The 18,595-nt window shown below is 47.0% G+C and overlaps 1 pseudogene; it reads right to left on the minus strand.

Moving 5' to 3' along the window:
- Positions 1–17,892: 17,892 nt before the first annotated feature.
- Positions 17,893–18,011, minus strand: LOC134971171 (5S ribosomal RNA; annotated as a pseudogene).
- Between the last annotated feature and the right edge of the window lie 584 nt (positions 18,012–18,595).

Here is an 18,595-nt window from a genome sequence, read left to right on the forward strand (position 1 = left end):
GGGTGTCCCTGACGTGACAAAGAGCGGGCTTCTGGTTAAGGCGATAAAAGGGTGGGCGCGCGTGGCGCCAACGCCGCCTGATAGGCGAAGGCCCATCGATGCGGCCTTGCTACCGGCTGTCATTGATGCGGTTGGCGGTGTCGCATCGTCAAATTTTGAATCGCTTTTGTTCCAGTTGGCGTTCTCCATGGCTTACCACGGAGCCTTTCGGGTTTCGGAGCTGGTAGCGCCATCTAAGCGGGCAGACTCGCGCATGCTTCTGGATGACGTGGTGGTGGGTGAGAGGTCCTTGCTGTGCAGATTGCGTCGCTCTAAGACGGACCAAGTAGGTAGAGGGCGATGGGTCACTTTGGTTCCGTCTCTGGAGGAGAGCATTTGCCCGGTGAGGTTGGCATCGAAATATGCAGCGGTTCGGCCCGGTGTGCAGGGGTTGTGGTTGCTGCATTATGACGGTTATCCTTTAACGAAATATCAGTTTCGTTGGATGCTGAGTCGCTGTCTGGCGAGCTTGGGCCTTTCACCCGCTGCTTTCGGTACGCATTCCTTCCGTATCGGGGCGGCTGCGTCGGCGGGGTTTTCCGTTGCGGAGATCCAGGCGGTGGGGCGATGGAAGTCGTCAAGTTACAGACGATATATTCACCCGGTTCCATGAGTTTTTAGTTTGATTAACAGTTCAGTTTTATTAGACGTTGTATAAGTTCATGTTGTAAGTTTATGTACGTCCTTGTGCAGTGGTGTCTGTTTGTCTCCCCTGTTCATCCTACTCAGGGATTAGCTACTCGCCGCTGCTGGCAGCGGGGGTCTGGAGTTCTTTTGCGATTTTTTGCCTGACTTGACGGACTGAATTCCAATCTACAATTCGGCTGATCAGTACAAATCAAAGTCCCTCAGCAGGTTTTTACGCTTTCACCTCCAGCTGAGTTCTTACATGTTTTTCCCATTTTAAACCCCCCCCCCCTTTTATTTTCTTTATTTTATTTTGATCTTTCCCGTTGTGTGTTTATGTTATGCTTCGATTGGCTGGAAGCTTGTTTAGATCGGCTAGGCCGTGACTGTTGCAAGACACAGAAACCCCCCTTTTTTCTTTTGGCAGATCCTTCGGGTTAATGCGTGCAATAAACTCCTGTTAGGATACTTATTAACCGATTTTTACTCCTTTCCTTCTCTTCAGGTTGGGTAGATGACGATTTGGCAATCTGGGTAGTTGGCCACTTTTATGTTTACTGGGCAGCCAGGTTTTTGGCCTCGGATGGGGCGCAGTTTTTTTCTTGGGCTCATGGCGTTTGTTGGCTTGGTTGGCGGGGGATGATGTGGCAAGATCTGAAGAGTAGATTGGTCAGTCAGGTCAGCGAGCATGGAGTCCCTAGGGTGCTGGTTGTCCATTTGGGTGGCAATGATCTGGGGAAGAGGACATCTTTGGAGCTGCGGTGGGCCATGATGGAGGATCTGGCCAGTGTGGCCGCAGCGTGGCCCAATTGTGTTTTGGTGTTCTCTATGATGGTGCCAAGGTTGCGTTGGCGAGGAGTGGCAGACGGTCGCCCAATTGATGAGGCCAGGCAAAAGGTGAATGCGGCGGTGGCGAAGTGGGTGTTGGCCCATGGAGGGAAAGTGGTTCGCCACCCTAGGATTCGGTTTCATGACAGTCACCTTTTTCGGCCTGATGGTGTGCATCTGTCCAAGGAAGGGATGCTGTTTTTCCTGGAGGATCTGTTTCTGGTGTTGCAGGAGTTAGGTTGAGGGTATGGTGGCGGTGCGAAGACTCTGGGGAAGAGTCTTTTGCTGTTGGCGGAAAAGAACGGCAGGTTGTAGTTTGACTTGTTAGTCACAGTTGTTTACAGTATTGGTGTGGTTTAGGTGCACTCACCTCCATTTTAAGGCCAAATTCAAGTCTCCGTGTCATTATTTCTTGGTATTAAAGGTATTGAATGCTTTACTTTTGAATAAAGGTCCACACATTATCATTAGGAGGTTTAGGAGAGCGAAATGACAGCATAGGAATGGAGAGAGTTAAACCTCCTGTGAGGGGTGGACCTAACTGTGATGTAAAGTACAGCCAATGTTAGAGAGGGGAGGGATCAGTATATATAGGGATGTATAGCCTAGCTTGGTCTCTCTTGCTGCTGGTTTGCCTTCCCGCCCTCCCACCCCACTTGGTAGAGGTTGTGGCACGGAGTGCCTTGGCTCTGAATTGTTAGCGTGTTTTATCGTTGGCTATTTGTCGGCGGAAAAGAACGGCAGGTTGTAGTTTGACTTGTTAGTTACAGTTGTTTACAGTATTGGTGTGGTTTAGGTGCACTCACCTCCATTGACTTTTAAGGCCGCTAGATCACCCATCAGGGGGCAGCGTCATCACCCATCAGGGTGGGCAGTCAGCGTGGAGGTCTGAGTCGGGCACCTATTACCTATGTATGGTTTGTGGTAAATTAGGATCGTTTGGGTTTTAATGTTTTTTGAGGTTATTGTCAGTTGAATATAGCCATTCTTTTTTCTGCCACCATATGCCGGCTGAATCGGCATGTTAACTTAAATTTTACTTTACAGGTTTTTTCTAAAGGTTAGGGTACAATAAATAGCTAACAATTTTCTGCCAAATTCAAATCTCCGTGTCATTATTTCTTGGTATTAAAGGTATTGAATGCTTTACTTTTGAATAAAGGTCCACACATTATCATTAGGAGGTTTAATGAAATTTAAAAACCAAACAAACTGGGTTTTTTTTATGTCACTTTTGAAAAAAATCCAACGTCAGTCAAGTGGCTTATGTACAATTACCACCCGACCAGACCTGAAATTCATATCATAATTTGATGTGTGGGTATGATGGCGTTAGTGTTGCTATATTAATTAGTATACAAACAAGCATATTCTTTCCAATTAAGCCTCTAACCAAATCATTCAGGTCATATAATCATTCACGTTATTTATTTACTAAGTGCAGCCACCATGTAATAGTGGACTTGTCAATTACTGTAACCCGCATTAACCTCTAAGCAAGAATATTAAGTTCTAATAAACATTTGGCACAATTTCAGCTACATGTAACCCGAACGCAATGGGTGGGAGATATAGAACGTAGTAATGGAGTTAATAGTCTCTGCCTGTGACTTGTGGAGGAGGGTAATTGTCAGACAGAGTGGAATTCAGGTCACAGAATGATGTAGTTGTTATAGACTAATTTATAGGGCTCCAAAACATTGGACTTTCTATCATTTATTTAGAGATTACTTAAGCAGTGCATGTGTTTTCATGTATAATTCAGGTGTTGCAAAAGCGTTCCTGTAAATATTCTTTATATACGGTATAAATAATGAACGGTATTTTACTTTACTTTTCAATTCTGAGGTACCAATATATTATACAGAAGGGCCTGGTACAGACCTGGATGTAAACGGTACAGCAGCAGTTGCGTCAAATTATGCTAATCAATGTCACTGCTGCCGGCTTGTGTTAGAAGATGACAATTGCTAAAATCTCATATGATCATATCCAATGTTTGCGTTCAAAGATGCAGCACCGGATCACCATCGTGATCATCGGTTGTGGCACTGGACATCTGGGTAACCCTAAGGTAATTCAGAATGTATGCACGTCGCCACATCTTCGCTGCCAAGGCCAGTAAATCTGCATCGAGTGACACAGTCAAAATGTAGGTGACACCACGCCCCCGTTTTGTGAAACGGACCCTGTCTTCTCCCCTCCACACAGCCGCAACCTGTCAGTGAGGCTGTGGCATCCAGGATAATGTAACCAGTAGAGGCAGCCATTTTGTGAGAACCTATGAGGAGTAAAGGGAATAGATGGCCTACATTTTATTAAATGATGGCACAGCCCAGAGAATGGCTGCATGGGGTGGATAACAGCCTCCAACTTAAAATGGAACTAGCATCGGTCAGGGATAATACTCTCAGTATAACCTGTCATAGTCTTAGCAGAAACATGCATTTATTACTATCCCGGCGGTCAGAATACCGACGCTGGGATCCCGACCACCAAGAATGCCGACAGCTGCACCAGGGCTATTCCCACTTGTGGGTGAGAGAAGGGGGCTACTGGCTGATGGAGCTACACCTTCCAGCTTACCTGAGTTGTTCAGAAACTTTAAGTGATGTAAAAGTCCACCAGTTGCAGAGGGTGTGCCAGAACAAAGGGAGAAATACTGTTATTATGTGGAGACAAAGGGAGAGGAGAATTGCAACTCAGATACCCCAAAACTAAAGGTGCTGTGTGAGTGTCACAATCAGAGAGGGTACCACCAGTGACGTGTGGTGGGGTGAGGCAGGTGAGGCAGAGTCTTTCCTGTCATACTTACGTTTAAACCAAAAGTTTTGACTGAATAAAGTATATGAAAAATACGGATAATTTGTTTGAAATATCTTCTTTGCATTATTTTAATAACTTTTATAGCCCAAACTCTGGAGTAAAAAGTCTATGGCAGGTGAGGCAGTGCCTCACCTGTATATCCTTTCCACACATCTCTAATCAAAACTCACCAAATTTCCAGGAATTTATACTGATGTACATGCATATAATGCCCAGATGTACCCTTTGGCTTATATATTGCATATAAATCTGGCACTGGGGTTAGCCAGTGCCTCCTGAGCCATTTAGCTCACCGCACGTCCCTGGGTACCACCATTATTGTAAGACTGAAGGCGATGAGGAGAACTGTAAACATCTTACAAAGAGCTGCAAATGGAACAGAAAAAGCTGCCAGTCTTACAGTGAAAGCTGCCAATCTTGCAGAAAGTGACGCATTTATAGATAACCATTCACGTGGAATATAGTTTAGTACATACCACTTTTACAAAAACTTTTTATTTTATTTTTTAGATTGAAGACTAAAATTCTGAAAATACTTCCAGCTTTAGAAAGATTGGGGCTCGTGCATAGTTGGACACGTTTTTGGAATTAAATACACATTTCTGTACCACACAGGAGCACACAGCAAACATCCCTGTTTTGGCAATACAGTCCTAATTTGGGGGCTCTGCCCCGCTATCACATCAGGGCAACACTGTCCCAACCAGTTTGGCAGTTGGGGTGGTATGTCCCATCCACTACTTCTCTGAATAGCAAAGCAGCTATGGACGCATGCTGGATGTTCTGGCCTTTGTTGCCATTGGCAATGAAAGTGCGATTAGAGGGGACTGTACAGTAGGGATGGACATCGGCCATTGATGTTTTTTTTCTTTTCTTAAAACATTGATAATTAACATTCAATGTTTGATATTATGCAATTGATGTTAGAGTTTTGATGGCTGAGATCCAATGGCTTTGTTTCCTTTTGTCAGCCGTCCTTAGCCCCACCCTCCTTCTCCATGTTTGCATTGGTGCCTCCCACCAATGGTCCAAACCATCAAATGCTTTCTGTCAATGGTTTCCTGCCTTCAATGAAAGGTACAGAAGACGCCATTGATGGGGACCATCAAATATGGGCCATTCAATGTCCATCCATACTGGAGGAATAACCTAGAACACAGGTTCTCATACTTGTTCCTCAGGACCCCACACAGATCATGTTTTCTAGGTTACCTGGAGATTTTTAAAATATGGCAGTTGGTGATACACAGTGCAGCTGCCGGGTGACTTGAGAAACATGAACTGTGTGGGGTCAAGAGAACCGAGTTTGAGAACCGCTGACCTAGAACTTTTCAGCACTAGACACACACCCAGGGGTGTGACCATGCTTCCACCATAACAAGGACACACACTTTCAAGTTTCTTTCAACATTATAGTAAGGCTTTTATTGGTTTACCCATCTGAGTAGAATCATGAAACGTTAGTCTCTAATACTAATAAATCCAGTTTTTATCCGTAATGCTGAAGTAATGTTACTGCCTAAGCTATAGCTAGTTATCACATGAGATTGTATGGCTGTGTGGTGGAACATTAGTATTCATACTTGCCTGGATTTGGATGTGGGAGAGAACACGTCGAGCGGAGCTGTGGACAGGAATGATGAAAGATCTGTGTGCTGCTGCTGACAGAGAAAACTCATGTTTTATTCTCTTAGTTTAACACTTATTGTTCATTCTCTATTCTCAGAATCTCACACACAGACTCCTGTCTCAATCACTGTATCGCTGGCATGTCTGCTCCATACAGAGCCCCTGAAATTATCAGTGATTATAGGAGGAGGGACACCCCTTGTTACTGCTCCATGCCTGTTACCTGTCCGCCCACTGAGACGGTGGATGGAATCTGAGTGCTGCATCAATCAGGATCACTGTGAGCCATCAATGTCTATATTCTTTGAAGGGCTTTTTATAAGATGTCATCATGGAACACTGGGCTGTACAATTTATTGGAGTGGGGATTGGTAAGATCAGCTATACAGGGAAAATAGTATTAAAATGACATTAAAAATGGGGTAGAGGTGAGGTGCAATCAACGGTACAGTCAAACACTGCTTGCAAGACACACTTATCAAATGTAACCCTACTGTATCTCGCTACCATGGCAATGGAATGGAAGAGGTGAGGTTATCAGTGACAAATGCAGGATTTCTAGAGGGGGGTTTCCAAATGTGCGGGAGTCTGAGGGAGCAGTAGAAGAGCCTAATAATGACCCTGGACATTAATGTAAACATTGGTCTTTTTATACACTGGATACTGTATGAAATACAGTATTAATATCTAATACTATAGATGGTCTATATTATAGACTGTATCAAACATATTTAAATAATATAAATACTATACTATAAATAAGTGGTCAGGAAAAGGTTACACATACCATAATAAGTAAATACACAAACATAATAGACCAGTACTGATCTTTCTAAGCACACATTCTCCCACCTCATGGTAAGGCTCCTGTCTCTTCTTCCTGGTAGCTACTCTCTTGTTCAGTGCACTGATTGAGGACTCAGACCCACACACAGCAAACTTTGGAGAAGAAGCTTCTACCACTGGGCATGTACAGCAGCTCTGTTCTGTCCCCTAAACTGCATGATGTGGCGACAGTTCTAGTAATTGTATTAAAAACCATTGCTATTGTCATAATTTGAGCCATTTACTAAGAGGAGAGGGGTTTCCCGGCAAATGGAACCCCCCCCCCCCCCCCCCCTGCATTTGCCTATATTTATTACTGAGCTACCTGGTGAGCCAATTGCACTGTTGTGGTTGCCAGTGGATGCCTCAGTATATAAGCTTTCACAGGCAGGACCCTTTACGCTATGCCACATGTCTGTCCACTCTCTGTTCTACTAGTTATGTCTCATGCAGAATTGTTGCTGCATGCGATGTGATTTGTCCTGCTACTTGTATCCATGCATTTATTCTTCTTCTTATCTGTGTCTATGTACAATCACTGTTCTCATTAATGTCTTTATTAAAATGATTTATTATATACTCTGTTAACTCTAGCTGTTCATATTATTTATATGTATCTTGTCTTTAATTGTTTAATGAATATTGTCATCCCCCTATGTAAGGCGCTGTGGACACTTTGTTGTGCAGTCTAATTATAAGATAATAATGAATTGTATTATAATGACATCCAGTGATCAATGTCATATTGGCGGTGTAGTGTAGTGTCCTGTGTCTGTATAGGGTGTAATAGAAGTCTATTATGGTCCTGTCCAGAAATCAGGTCATGTTGGGGGTGTAGTGTCCTATGTCTTTACAGGGTGTAATGAAATTGTATTATGTCATGTCCAGTGGTCAGGTCATGTTGGGGGTGTAGTGTCCTATGTCTGTATAGGGCAGAGGTTCCCAAACTGTGTGCCGTGGCTCCCTGGGGTGCCTCGGGACACTTACAGGGGTGCCCTGGGTTGGTGGTCCAGGACCAATTCAAATTATTCATGGTCCATACAATAGGCAATACCAGTGCTGGTGGCTGCCAGTCATAAAATATGTGGCCAAACAGAAGCAAATCTTGTCCCTCACCACACAACTGACCCTGAGGATGACATATAAACGCGATCTACTTAATGTAATATTTCTTTCTAAATTTCTCAATAAGAAAATTTTGGCCTAGGGGTGCCATGAAAAAAATTCTGATATTCTAGGGCGCGTGATTCAAAACAGTTTGGATACCACTGGTATAGGGTATATTATAATTAGTGATGAGCGGATTCGGTTTTACTCGGTTTTACTCGGTTCTCAAAACGGCATCCTATTGGCTCACGGATGTCACGTGTTTTGGATAGCCAATAAGATGCCGTTTTGAGAACCGAGTAAAACCAAGTAAAACCGAATCCGCTCATCACTAAATATAATTATTATTATTATTATCCTTTATTTATATGACGCCACAAGGGTTCCACAGCGCCCAATCACAGAGTACATAAACAAATAATCAAAACAGGAACACAGTGACTTACAGTTGATGACAGTATAGGACAAGTACAGGGTAAATAAACATAGCTACATCAGCAGATGACACTGGAATAAGTATCAGGTGGCAGAAAACCACAGGATTTGGTGTAGTCGAAGATAATTAAAGTAAGAAAAGGATAAGCACATGTGGGAACAGGGCCCTAATCATGAGAGCTTACATTCTAAAGGGGAGGGGCAGACAGACAGGGGTGACACAGATGGGATAGTCAGAGAGCTAGGAACATAGAGTTAGGATGAGATTTGGCTGGGTTTAGTGAGGAAGTGGGTCTTGAGAACCCAGCTGAAGTTTTGTAGAGAGGTGGAGAGTCTGAGGGGGAAGGGTGTGTGGGGGGGGGGGGGGGGGGGCGTGCATTAGCAAAGTGAAGAGGACGGGTGGGAGTGTAAAGGGAAATAATGTCAGAGATGTAGATGGGAGAGGAGTGGGTGAGAGCTTTGTAGGCGAGCATGAGAAGTTTGAATTGGATTCTGAAAAGGAAAGGAAGCCAGTGAAGGGCTTTAGGAGAGGAGAGGTGGACGTAGTGCGTTTGGTGAGAAGGATGAGCCGGGCAGCAGCATTGAGGACAGAATGGAGTGGAGAGAGGCATTTGTCAGGGATGCCAGTTAGGTGGAGATTACAGTACTCTAGTCTGGAGATGACCAGTGAGTGGATAAGGGTCTTAGTAGCATCCTGGGTGAAAAAGAGTCTGATCCTGAAAATATTTTGTAGATGAAAATGACAGGTTTGTGAGAGGTGCTGAATGTGTAGTTTGAAGGAGAGGGCAAGGATTACTCAAAGACAGTGTACTTGTGGGCTATAGGAGATAGTTGTGCCATCAACAGATAATGAAAATGTGGGAGGTGAGGTTGTACGGGAGGGTGGGAAGATGATCAGCTCAGTGTGACAGGACGGTACCGTACGAAAGCACTCGCCGCTTTCGCGTCCCGTTGACTGCGCACAGAATGGAAGGTCAAGCCACACGAGGCCTGACCACATAGGGGATTCCCGCTTACCGTCAGTAACCGCCTGTTACTGACTCCACCCACTGCGCTGTGGGCGGGTTCTCGCTGCCACCACCAAACTCCTAACCTGCCGTGGCGTTTGGAACCACGGTTCTGCTCTGTACGTGCCGACGCACTGCCTTACCACACCTGTGTGGTGTTGACGAATCCCCACTAGCCACTTGCTAGGCCTCTACCGGTAGCTGGCGGAAGGCGGAGCTTGGAGACGCTAGGTGCTTCCCTGGACAGCCGGAGGACGGGGCTAGGTTTGGCCTAACCCTGTTGGTCACAAGATGAAGCAGTCTTCTTGAGGCAAAGATGTTTATTGCTCAATAACCTTTAAAAAGGCTCCTCCCTATTGCTAGGGGCAACAGCATACAATCAGATGTTTTCAGCAGAATAAGATGGTATAATAACTACAACTCTGGAGGCACGCAGGTCTCCTTTTTATGTCAGTTTTCCACACAGTACCACAGGGGGGTAAGCCCTCCCTGTCTTCTCCAACCAATCAGGTTATTTTACAAAATACCAATAAATAAATTACATTTCAAAAGGAGGTAAGTGCAATAAAACAATATCCTCCTTCCTGTCACCCAGACAACGTTTGGTATCAGATTAGCATTCACTATTGATAAATTTATCACATCTTCAAAATACAGATGTTTCTGGTCATTCACATCTCCAGGCAATCCCAGTCTTTGAGATTACAACAGGAATGGCTACAATACAAACAAACAGTCTTCCTTCCTGTATCTGCCATTCAGGGATCGTATATCAAATCGCCTACATGAAACAAGTTCCAAGCCCATAGACCCAGTGATTAGCATCTCTCTCTAAGGAACTTACACATCAAAAGGTATTGTCCTTCACACCTCTCTGATAGGACAGGCCCATTAGCATGCCACTTCCTAGGTGAGAAGCTTCCAAGCCATTTGTCCACAAACGTAAATGCATTTTAAAACCAACACAGCTTACACATTCCTTCTAAGTGCTGGCATTTGCATGCAATGTAAATGCGCAATCTTACAACTGTGCCTATTGCCTTAAATATAACATTGGTGAAAACACAGTATTAAATATACTTTTAAATACCCGGTGCCTAGCACCCACACTACATTTAAAGATGGTGTGACAGGACGGTACCGTACGAAAGCACTCGCCGCTTTCGCGTCCCGTTGACTGCGCACAGAATGGAAGGTCAAGCCGCACGAGGCCTGACCACATAGGGGATTCCCGCTTACCATCAGTAACCGCCTGTTACTGACTCCACCCACTGCGCTGTGGGCGGGTTCTCGCTGCCACCACCAAACTCCTAACCTGCCGTGGCATTTGGAACCACGGTTCTGCTCTGTATGTGCCGACGCACTGCCTTACCACACCTGTGTGGTGTTGACGAATCCCCACTAGCCACTTGCTAGGCCTCTACCGGTAGCTGGCGGAAGGCGGAGCTTGGAGACGCTAGGTGCTTCCCTGGACAGCCGGAGGACGGGGCTAGGTTTGGCCTAACCCTGTTGGTCACAAGATGAAGCAGTCTTCTTGAGGCAAAGATGTTTATTGCTCAATAACCTTTAAAAAGGCTCCTCCCTATTGCTAGGGGCAACAGCATACAATCAGATGTTTTCAGCAGAATAAGATGGTATAATAACTACAACTCTGGAGGCACGCAGGTCTCCTTTTTATGTCAGTTTTCCACACAGTACCACAGGGGGGTAAGCCCTCCCTGTATTCTCCAACCAATCAGGTTATTTTACAAAATACCAATAAATAAATTACATTTCAAAAGGAGGTAAGTGCAATAAAACAATATCCTCCTTCCTGTCACCCAGACAACGTTTGGTATCAGATTAGCATTCACTATTGATAAATTTATCACATCTTCAAAATACAGATGTTTCTGGTCATTCACATCTCCAGGCAATCCCAGTCTTTGAGATTACAACAGGAATGGCTACAATACAAACAAACAGTCTTCCTTCCTGTATCTGCCATTCAGGGATCGTATATCAAATCGCCTACATGAAACAAGTTCCAAGCCCATAGACCCAGTGATTAGCATCTCTCTCTAAGGAACTTACACATCAAAAGGTATTGTCCTTCACACCTCTCTGATAGGACAGGCCCATTAGCATGCCACTTCCTAGGTGAGAAGCTTCCAAGCCATTTGTCCACAAACGTAAATGCATTTTAAAACCAACACAGCTTACACATTCCTTCTAAGTGCTGGCATTTGCATGCAATGTAAATGTGCAATCTTACAACTGTGCCTATTGCCTTAAATATAACATTGGTGAAAACACAGTATTAAATATATTTTTAAATACCCGGTGCCTAGCACCCACACTACATTTAAAGATGGCAACTAGCACCAGTGCACAGTTTAAAAGTGGCACCAAGAACCCAGTGTCCTCCTAATGGCGCCGGGCACTAGGGGTTAACCCCTTCAGTGCCGCGGCTGCCATTACACGTGTGGCTGGTTAGTCTCTCCGGTCACAGATGGCAACTAGCGCCAGTGCACAGTTTAAAAGTGGCACCAAGAGCCCAGTGTCCTCCTAATGGCGCCGGGCACTAGGGGTTAACCCCTTCAGTGCCACGGCTGCCATTACACGTGTGGCTGGTTAGTCTCTCCGGTCACACTCCTCCCCCCCATTCAAGCGGGTCAACCAGGGACCCATGTCCCAACGATTTGGGTCCTGGTCCCGCAGTCCTTAATGAGGTTACCGGGAGTTCTTTGGGTTTTCAGGCTCCTCCTGACATGACAGTCCATCCGCCTTGCTATGAGCCTTGCCTTGCTTGTGGATAATATGAGAGTCATAAACCTGAAGAGCAAGGCTCCACCGCAACAGTCTGTCCAATTTCCCCAAGGTAGGTTGCAGCCACCTAACAGGTAGGTGGTAAGTCACCACGGTGGGGGGCTGGTTACAAACAAGTGCCACCCAAGGTGTCCCAATTGTGGCATACCCCACCTCCCACCATAGCAGTTTTCTGCTCAAACAGGCCACAGGGTGCTCCTGCCCATATGGCTCTTTCTGGCTCGGTACTGCTCCCAGTCCGTGCAGTGGCGCAATAGTTCGTAACACACAGTCCTGGTCAAGAATGTGCGCCATCAGCACTGGAGCGGGTACCCGAGCCTCCTTCAATGACTGGAATGCCAACTAGCAAGCGGGTGCAAAGTCCACTGACTTGGGAATGCCCTTCCTAGCCATCTCTGTCAAGGAGTTCACTACAGGACTAAAGTCAATGACAACATGTCCGTAGGGCCTTACAGGTTCTAAGGTCAGTACCGGTCTGGGTGATGTGGGTCGGGGACAGCCTCTGGTTGCCTCCACCCCCTCTGGGTTGGGCCTACCCCTGTCTCCTCCCACATGGTGCCCCAGGCAGTGCACCTTCGTCATACCTATCTGGCAACTGTCTGCCCTAACTGTCAGACCTGCCCTCCCATCCTCCTCTGTCGACCTATGACTCGGGAAACCTACCCTGTCACCTAGGCCTACTCCTTCCTCCTCGTCCGCTACCTGTGCCACAGCGATGGCGGCCAGACCACCAGCCTCTGGATCCTGTGTGGCATCCACTACAGGGAGGCTGCGTGTCTTCCCCGATCTACGGTGCACAGGTAGAGGACCTGCTATGTCCACAGCAACTTGCTGCAAGGGTTCTCCTATGGGCAGAGGCCCCGAGACAACACAAACGCTGGAGTGCCCCGGCTGCCAACGCATGGCACCAGCCTTACATTTGGTCTGGGCGTCATCCGACATTCCAGACCAGGGTAAGCTCTGTGTCAGGCACTTCAGGGTACGGTCTGTCTCCGGGTTACTGTCCAAAGGGGTTTCGCTGGCAACCGACACCGGTTGCGCAGGAACGTTCCCTGAGGGGACCAGTTGGACACATTCCCTATCTGGTCTATCCCCTCCCACTTTCCTGGCTACCCTGTACCTTAACCATTCCCGCCAGGTCAAACTTCCTGCCCCAACCCGGTCAAGGCCGCTGCCAGAGTGGCGCCTCATGCCTTTCAGGGATGGGTCAGAGGGTTGAGCCTCCCTAAACTCCTGCCTGTGGCCCTCAATCTCTCCTAAATTGGGACACTCTACAGGGGGATCTAGGTGGGGACTACTAGGGTCAGTCTGGTAGGGGTCAGTCATGGAAAAGTCAGTGTGGTTTCTCATACTCACCGCCGGAGTTGGCAAACCACTTGGGTCAGGAGCATCATTGGGCACCCCCACAGGATCAAACGAGCTGGAACCGACATCCTCTGCGTTGCTAGTGGACGTGGGCATACCATAGGCAAAAGGCATGCGGGGTCAATGTGCTGATCTAGCCGCTGTAATCTTTTCCTCTGGGCTGGTTGATGCTGTGGTTGGCTGTGCTGGCAGTTGTCTAGCAGCTGTAGTCTTTTCCTCTGGGCTGGGCTGTGCTGGAGTAGCTGATGTCAACGGTGGGTTTGGAACTTGACTCCGGGGAATGGCGCCAACAAACGTAGTGACGATCCCACCACCCAGATCATTTCCTAGGACCACATCAGTTGGGAGACCATCCATGACGGCAACTTCTCGCAACTCTGGTCCAGCTCCCCAGTCCAGGTAGACTCTTGCCATGGGAACCGCTTTCTCTGTTCCTTCTGCCAGGGTGACCGTGGCAGTGCGACCCTGCAATACTGCAGCAGGATCTATAAGGTGGGGGCTCACCACAGTGATTGAGGCCCCAGAGTCTCTTAGGCCTTCTCCCTGCAGGGGTCCCACGTGGACTGGCTGCAGGTGCCTCCACATGTTGTGTAGGGGCTGTTTGGCCATGCAGGTGACTCTCTCCGCAGAGTGCACCTGTCTCTCGCCACACTCCATCGGACTGACTGGAGGGGGAACAGTCTCTGTAGGCTCATCTCCTCTCGACAAACAAGCGATCCGGGCTCCAGCACTCGGATTTGGGGCACGAGTCTGGGGTGCTTGGGATGCAGGACAGTTCATCCTCAGATGTCCGATTTTCCCACAGCCGTAGCACTTCTTCTCCAGTCGTGGCACCGATGATCTCTGATCAGTTGCAGGGACGCTGCGGTGCGGTTGCTGGCCAAGAGCACCCGGGTTGGAAGATGCTTGTCTTTGGGGGTGATGAGCTGAAGAGGGGGGTCCCCTTGGTGGTGCAGTCTTCTGGAGCTGGCTGCTGGCTGGGCGCTTCTGCCCCTGTGGCCGAATTGCCACATACTTGTCTGCTAACTGGGCAGACATCTTTAAGCTGGGTGGCTCCCGATCTAGCACCCACTCCTTCACTTCTGGGGCGCACCTGCGGTAGAACTGCTCCCTGCAGATCAGGTCGATCAGTGCGTCCCATGTAGTGGCTTCCGAATCCTTCACCCACTTCACCACGTACTGCCGCAGCTGGTTGGCGAACTGCTCATGGGTGCTGCTAGGATTCTTGGGCAAGTCTCTGAACTTCTTCCTGTAAGACTCTGGAGTGATGAAGAATCGCTGGTGGAGGGCCTTCGCGACTTCGTCGTAGTTCCCACAGTCCTCCGTGGCCACTCCTCGATAGGCCTCCAAGGCCTCTCCATGCAGAGTGGGCACAAGGTGTCTCACCCACTCTGACTTGGGTAGATCGTGTAGTTTACAAGTCCTTTCAAAAACTTGCAAATGTCCATCAATGTCCCCATCACTGTCTGCAAACTTGGCAAACTGAATACGTCCTGATCTGTGTACAACAGCTGACAACGGCTCCCGGGGTACCACGGCCTGTGGTGCCCGCTCCGCATGCCACATCCGAATGACAAGCATGCGTTCTTGCTCCGTTGCCCTTTCCCCCAATTCCGCTAGCCGATCTGCTAGGGTATCCGGGCCGCCCCTGGGACGTTGGGATCCTGGCCCTGCTAGGGATTGCTGGGAAACATTGCTGCTGTGAGAGAGGGCGGGGTTTGTGGTTCTCACCGGTTCCTTACGAAGGTCCACTGTTGGGCCGTCCTCTGCGATGCTGACGCCGTCAGTGCTTTCCACCTCCGCCCGATGGGACTCCTCCACGCTCCTGAGCGTCGCCTTCATGACGCTTCTGGACGCGTTGAAAGGGATATCCACACCCTTCTCCTGGCACACGATCTCCAGATCATCCTTGGACATTCCGCTGAATTCCGCCATCTTGTGCGTTCTCCTGCGCTGCAGTTACTCCTATCCTGAGTAACTCGGCTTCTCCAATCGGGTGATGAAAAGCCGCCTGGGAATATCCCACCACTATGCCACCAATTTCTGTGACAGGACGGTACCGTACGAAAGCACTCGCCGCTTTCGCGTCCCGTTGACTGCGCACAGAATGGAAGGTCAAGCCGCACGAGGCCTGACCACATAGGGGATTCCCGCTTACCGTCAGTAACCGCCTGTTACTGACTCCACCCACTGCGCTGTGGGCGGGTTCTCGCTGCCACCACCAAACTCCTAACCTGCCGTGGCGTTTGGAACCACGGTTCTGCTCTGTATGTGCCGACGCACTGCCTTACCACACCTGTGTGGTGTTGACGAATCCCCACTAGCCACTTGCTAGGCCTCTACCGGTAGCTGGCGGAAGGCGGAGCTTGGAGACGCTAGGTGCTTCCCTGGACAGCCGGAGGACGGGGCTAGGTTTGGCCTAACCCTGTTGGTTACAAGATGAAGCAGTCTTCTTGAGGCAAAGATGTTTATTGCTCAATAACCTTTAAAAAGGCTCCTCCCTATTGCTAGGGGCAACAGCATACAATCAGATGTTTTCAGCAGAATAAGATGGTATAATAACTACAACTCTGGAGGCACGCAGGTCTCCTTTTTATGTCAGTTTTCCACACAGTACCACAGGGGGGTAAGCCCTCCCTGTCTTCTCCAACCAATCAGGTTATTTTACAAAATACCAATAAATAAATTAAATTTCAAAAGGAGGTAAGTGCAATAAAACAATATCCTCCTTCCTGTCACCCAGACAACGTTTGGTATCAGATTAGCATTCACTATTGATAAATTTATCACATCTTCAAAATACAGATGTTTCTGGTCATTCACATCTCCAGGCAATCCCAGTCTTTGAGATTACAACAGGAATGGCTACAATACAAACAAACAGTCTTCCTTCCTGTATCTGCCATTCAGGGATCGTATATCAAATCGCCTACATGAAACAAGTTCCAAGCCCATAGACCCAGTGATTAGCATCTCTCTCTAAGGAACTTACACATCAAAAGGTATTGTCCTTCACACCTCTCTGATAGGACAGGCCCATTAGCATGCCACTTCCTAGGTGAGAAGCTTCCAAGCCATTTGTCCACAAACGTAAATGCATTTTAAAACCAACACAGCTTACACATTCCTTCTAAGTGCTGGCATTTGCATGCAATGTAAATGTGCAATCTTACAACTGTGCCTATTGCCTTAAATATAACATTGGTGAAAACACAGTATTAAATATATTTTTAAATACCCGGTGCCTAGCACCCACACTACATTTAAAGATGGCAACTAGCGCCAGTGCACAGTTTAAAAGTGGCACCAAGAGCCCAGTGTCCTCCTAATGGCGCCGGGCACTAGGGGTTAACCCCTTCAGTGCCGCGGCTGCCATTACACGTGTGGCTGGTTAGTCTCTCCGGTCACACTCAGTCTTAGACATTTTAAGTTTAAGAAAACGCTGGGACATCCAAGAAGAGATAGCAGAGATACAGTTGGAGATAAGATTGAGGAGAGCCGGGCAGAGGTCCGTGGAGGAAAAAGTAGATTTGAGTATCATCAGCATAGAAATGATATTGGTAGTCAAAAGAACTAATGAGTTCACCTAAAGGAGGACGTACAGAGAGAGAAAAGGTGAGGACCAGGAACAGAATCTTTGCGAACACCTACAGTTAGTGGAAGTGGGGGGAAGGTGGAGTGATGAGAGAAGACAGAGAAAGAACGGCCAGAGAGAACGGAGGAGAGCCAAGAGAGGGCAGTATCACGCAGACCAATGGAGTTAAGGATTTACAGAAGGAGAGGTTGGTCCACAGTGTCAAAAGCAGTAAGCAGAGATTAATGGCCCTTAGATTTGGCAGCATGGAGGTCATTGTAGACTTTTCTGAGGGAAGTTTCAGTGGAGTGGAGAGGGTGGAAGCCAGACTGGAATGGGTCAAGCAGTGATTGTGAGGAAAGAAAGCCACAACAAAGAGGAGAAAAGAAGACTCTTTTGTGGATGCACTCTTATATAATTGTGAAAGTATCAAAAAGATATTGGTTAAAATTTAATATTTATTAGTAGCAGAAATAAAACACATAGTAGTTGAATATACAGGTAAGGAAATAAAAGAAAAATAAACATCGGAACCGGTAATACTGATATTGATGTCCAATAGTGGTTCCAAGCTATTTGGGTAAAGTCAAAATTTCAAATGTATGGTCAGTCTATAGATTGGTCTCAACTAACTGCCTGAAATGTATAGTCTTAAAGTGATGCGGACTGATGGGCACTTAGAGCCTCAGTAATGGCTAAGATTGTAAATGCGGTCAGCTGTATTCCCTGCAACAGGCGTTAAGATGAGGGTAGAATGCAGATTGAATAAAGGAAAGATGAATCTGCTGTCAGTGTTAGACACTGAGCCTGGCCACCCAGGATTTTCTACTAAACCGAGTATTCCTCAAGAGTCTCCCACTCGAGTACTGACTCGGCCCAACACTGCTTAGCTTCCAAGATCGGAAGGATTTGGGCGTTACCAGTGTGGTATGATAGTAGAAAATTTGTAATATTGCTCTGGAATCACTGATGAGAGTTCATGAATAACATACAGTGTTAGAAATAGCACTCAATAGGAAAGAAGAGGAAGGAACAGTAAAAGGGGGATCTGCTGCCAATGTTAGACAGGGGTAAAATACCCCTGAATCAATGGTGAGAGTCCCGAAATTATAGCAATAGTTAGAAAAGGAGGTTCTCAATGAGACAGTCGTTCCCAATGATTGAAAGAATAATGGCTGCTTAATATATTATGATACAGGATGCCAAGTGTAAATATCAAATAGTGAATATGGCCACAGGTAAATCACTGGGTGGTAGCCATATAGAAGGGAAAAAAGGAAAAAAGGATAACACTGCAGGTGGCATCACAATGTTGATGCTATTAGAAGATGAAATAAGATCTCACAAAAACCATATATGAATGTCCTTAATTCGTTGATATAAATATCGGATATCAGAAATAAATGGTCACAAAAAATGAATCACTGAAAGGTAGCTATATATGAGAAGAGAAGAACAGCACAATAGCTGGAATCAATGAGAACCAGGGGCGGATTGGGAACAAAAAGCGGCCCTGGAAAAATTT

Source organism: Pseudophryne corroboree, chromosome 11 (genome assembly GCF_028390025.1).
Source record: "Pseudophryne corroboree isolate aPseCor3 chromosome 11, aPseCor3.hap2, whole genome shotgun sequence".
Lineage (NCBI taxonomy): Eukaryota > Metazoa > Chordata > Amphibia > Anura > Myobatrachidae > Pseudophryne > Pseudophryne corroboree.